This window comes from Chrysochloris asiatica, unplaced genomic scaffold (assembly GCF_000296735.1).
Source record: "Chrysochloris asiatica unplaced genomic scaffold, ChrAsi1.0 scaffold00340, whole genome shotgun sequence".
Lineage (NCBI taxonomy): Eukaryota > Metazoa > Chordata > Mammalia > Afrosoricida > Chrysochloridae > Chrysochloris > Chrysochloris asiatica.
The window spans coordinates 668,015-673,026 of record NW_006408858.1 but is presented as its reverse complement, the minus strand read 5'-3'; positions in this window follow the sequence as shown (position 1 = coordinate 673,026).

Sequence of the window (5,012 nt, the reverse complement as noted above, 5' to 3'; positions counted from 1 at the left end):
ATCTCGTTAGGGGTCTTCCTCTTTTTCTCTGACCCTCCATCTTACCCAGCATGACATCCTTCTCCAGAGACTGTTCTCTCCGGACAATGTGTCCAAAGTATGAGAGAAGAAGCCTAGCCATCTTGGCCTCCCAAGGAACACTCTGGTTGCACTTCTTCCAATTCTTCTACGATCTTCCTTATTCACTGTTCAGCTTTTGCATCCACAGTACCAAAAACTCAAGTAGCATACAGTAGCTATGAAATGAATACTGGAAAGATTTTAGCCTAATTCTTAATTGTGCTTTAGGTGGACAAAAGATAAAAAATAAAATAAAGTTATAATAAAAACAATTAACTACAACCTCAATATTCCTTGTGCTTTACAATACTCCTCTTTTTTTTTTCTTCTCTTTTAAAAAATATTTTCTGCCAAGCAATTTTTTGTTTTTCAAGTGTTTGTTGTGGATTGAGTGAAAAGTTTACAGGGCAGACCATCAGTTTTACATTCAACAAATCATATACCTTGTTTCATTACAATGATTATAATCCCCTTCTTGTACCATCAGATAATAGTATTTCTATCTATGCACTTTAGCTTTTTTTAAAAAGCAAAAACAAAAACAAACCACTCAGGCATATGAAATAATCTACACTTCCAAAGGGCACATTCTGCAAGTCTGACTCCTGGCCACCAAGCTCTTAGTCCTTCTCTTTCTATGAATCTAGAGTCTCAACCGCTCCCCTTCTCCATGCCCCCATCTCTGCCTCAATTTCTGGCATCGCTGCTTCCTGGATAAGGTCCTTCATTCTGCTTGTGCTCTTCTCCCTTGATGGTCCTAGGGTCCTCTGTTTCTGTACGATCAGAGTAACCACTCGCCTGTTTTTGTTACAAACTTCTACCTTTACAATTGGGACAGTCGCAATGAGTCATGATAACAGTTATTCACTGTTGAATCATTTGAATCTTAATCTTCATCTCTTTTCCCGAGACCCATCTAGACAAGATGACAGCTATTCAGTGGGAACTCTTCCTCCCCCACCCCCACACTCTTAAATTAAACTCCCTATTGAAACCATGTAAGCCAGTCATTTTGTGCCTTTATCGCCCCTCATTTTAGGTAGCCAGTATATAAGTTGCCCGTCCCTATCTGTCCTGTGTACAGAGGGGATAGCATTGATACTTGATGTGAAGACTCCTTCCCTCTTTGTTGGTATTTAGAGTAAGTACCTTTCTGAGTATAGGTCTGGTTCATCAAATTGTAGCAATTTACCCTTGTTTCCTTTATCAAAAAAAGTTTTTTTTTTTTTTGTATTCTTCCTCTATTAAGCAATTGAGGCTAGGTCAAATGGGTAATGTTTGCAAGTGTGGGTGTTCTTGTGCATCTCCCCTCACTTCATATTAGCTGAATGCTTCACTCTCAGCTCTAGCCCTTTGTGGCTATGTTCTTGTCCATGGGCTCAAGTGTCCTCAGGTCTCACCACACTTTGGACCAACCAGCCCTTCCTCTTCTCTCTCATCTTCAGGTCAACTGGAGTCAATGGACCTTGGTTGAACTCAGCCCATTTCTTCATTGCTGCCTTTCCCCCTCTTCCACTTACCAGTAGACCAATATGGTTGCCAGCAAGCTTACATGCCTATTCAAGTGTTCCCTTTGAATTTCAGTCTTAGAGGGGAGTTTGTCCTGAAGGAACTTGATTGCTTCTCTTGATGACTTCCTGGCAAACAGCTTGCTTATTCTTGTAGTAGCCAGTCATACTGACATTTTAGTTTTGGATTTTATCTGATGATCTTTCTTTGAAGCTGTATCTTCTGTTGCTCTAGCTGTTCCAAGCAGGTCTGCTTGTCCTTTCCAGTGGGAATGTCCCACCTCATAAGGTTCTGGATAGGACTCAGGATTCTACCTCAGGTCCTATACTCTGCAAAGGCTCCGCAAGAGGCCTATTTCACGGGCTTACAAGTTTTCTGTAATCATGTTTTCCAACATTCCTTTCTATCCAACTCAAGTGTGTATTTTACAAGAGTAGGCAAGGGAAACTACTATAAGGCAGTCAAGGATTTTACTATTATTTATCCTCTTTAAGCTATACCTAGATCCCTGTATCCCAGAGCCCTGTTGTTCCAGGTTGAGTATGCATCACTATTTATCTCTGTCCCACTAGGCCATGCAAACCTGTCTCAGTGTTCCCCTATCTATCTTGTTCTTCTGCCTCCTCCCCCTTCTTGTATTGCCCTCTCCAATACCCGAGCTAAACCCCACACCCCAACCCCTCTTTTGTGGTTACCTCATATTCCATTAACTCTTCCCTCTTAAGACAGTCTCTTTAATCCTGTAATCTACCTGACCTTCTCACCACCTGGATCTCTGTTCTTCTGTGTTTACCTTCTTTCACATTGTAATTGTTTTGATCATACACTGACCTCCCAGATCCTCTGTTCTTACAATTTTATTCTGTTCTTGACTCTCATTTGTCGATTGAGTTCAGGGTGATGCTGCCACATATGTCATTCTCTGCTTTTTGTCTGTTCTTGTTGAATGTTTTTCAGCAGGGTTGGCTTTGGCAAAATCCAAAAGCTTCTGTTTATCCTGGAATGTTTTGATTACACCATTGTATTTGATTGACAGCTTTGCTGGATAGAGATTCTTGGTTGGAAGTTTTTTTTCTTTCAGGATTTAATATATGTCTCGTCATTGCCTTCTTGCCTGCCTGGTTTCTGTTGAGAGATCCGAGATAATCTGATTTGCTTGCCTTTGTATGTTACAGTTCTCTTTTCCCTAGCTGCTTTCAGTATGCTGTCCTTATCTTTGAATTTGGAGAGCTTGATTATGATATGTCTTGGTGATTGTCTTTTAGGGTCTGCACTTCCTGGGGTTCATTGAGCTTCTTGAATGTTTATCTTTTTGCTTTTCAGGATGTTAGGGAATTTTTCTTTCAGAAGCTCTTCAACTATCTCCTCTGTGGACTTGTGTGATTCTTCCTGGTCTGTAGTGCTGATAATTCTGAAGTTATTTCTCTTCATGATGTCCAACATGAATCTTAGGCCTTCTTCAGATTTTCTTATCCTTTTTTGTATTTGCTCTTCTATCTTAGTAGTGTTGAGAGATTTATCTTCTAGCTCACTAGCTCTGGCTTCTGTCTTCTTCTTCTAGTTCACTAGTTCTGGCTTTTATCTCTTCAATTGTACTCCTTTGCCCTATCAGTGTATTGCCCATTTCTGATATTCTATTATTAATCATTTGTACCTCTTTCTGTAGATTTTGGATTGTTTCCAATGCTGTATCTGTCTTATTGATTGTTCCTGTAACACTTTCCTGACTTTTCCTTATTTTTCTCAACCCCATTATATAGTGTTTGGATACGTTTTATAATCATTTTCCTGAATTCCTTCTCCGGCATTCCTAAAGCGTGCCCATCTTCCAGTATGGAGTGTAGGTCTATTTCCAGCTCATTTGCCTCAGCCATTTGATATCGTTTCTGGACATATGCTGATATGGTCATCTGTTTTTTGGGCATATTTAGGAGTTATCTGTGGCCTTAATACTTAGATGGGTATGTATTTAGGTATTTTTTATGCTTCCTGATTTCCTCCAGGTAGATGTGATCAAAAGATGGGTTTCCCTTTTCACTCTTCTTCCTGAGAAATTTCAAGATGCCACTGTTGGTCATCATGACGTAACTCAGGATTTAATTTTCGGCCTATTTCCTTTTTAGTCTGACTGTCCCTGTCCACAATCCCTGCTCAGGTCTTTTTCCTAGTGATACACAGTTCAGGGCTGGCTGTGGCCATTTGCACTGCTGTTTGGTTTTAAGTGGAAACTAAATTTTGAAGAGATCTGTGTGCATGCATAGTAGAACCCTCCGGGGGTGGGGCCAGTGTCCACTCACTCTGGCACCACCTCTAGTCACTGGAATGGAGGTAGGCAGACAGCGAGAGACCAATAAACAGTTAACAAAAAACAACGTCCACACCTTTATCTCCATGGTTCTGTCAAGCGTCTGTGGCTGCTGTGATCCTTCCCCTGCTTGGTCTTTCCCAAGATGGTGGCTCCGGGAGCAGCTGAGCATCTTGAATTAGAGAGCAGTGGATTTCTTGCTTCTGACAAATTCCCCTAGCTTGTAAGCCTTCCAACCTTGTAAATATACCTTTATATGTGGTTCAGAGTTGTGGCACCATCCCCTGAGCTGGCTTAGTTTAGTATTCTCTGTTGTTGCTGTTGGAGCTCCTCACTGCACTCCCACCCAGTCCACCATCTTGTTTGTTCTTCTGACTTCTCTTAATGAGAAGCTTCTTGTTTCTTTCCCATGTGGGTTTGCTAAGGCAAATACAAAATTCTACAGCATGGACAAATGAAGCAACTAAAACTGAGGATTTTCTGCCCCTAAAGCTCTTTCTAGTAGCTGATCAGATCAACAGCAGTGACCTCCGTATATCTTCTTCTAGATGACAGGAACAAAGGTATTTAGAGGTCAAAGAATGTTGGGAAAAATCTTACAGTAGGCCTGAAGGGAACCCAGGTATGACTGAAATAGTAATTTTCTTCTATTTTTGACTTCCATATTGTTGTTGTTATGTGCTGTGGAGTCAGTTCCTACTCATAGTGACCTTGTATAGGATTTCCGAGACCATAAATCTTTACGGGAGCAGAAAGCCTCCTCTTTCTGCCGCGGAACAGCTGGTAGTTTCGAACTGCTGACCGTGAGGTTCACAGCCCTATTCATAACCACTACGCTACTTCTATACAGTGATTGTTATTGACTCTATGATCTTACAAACTCGATAACAATGTCTAGAAATAGAAAATAAAGTTTTATATGATCCAGTAGACTACCAGAAATGCAGTGTGGTATCACCTAAAACATCTTTTAAAATAATTCAGTTTACAGAATTCTTTCATAGTCGTTTCACTAAGTCACAATCAGAAAAAAAGTATATATTTCTTAAAATAATCAATAGAAAGTAAAATTTCTCCCATGATGTACTTTCATTTCATTTTATTAAAAAACATACATAAATGTAACAAGCTTTCCAAA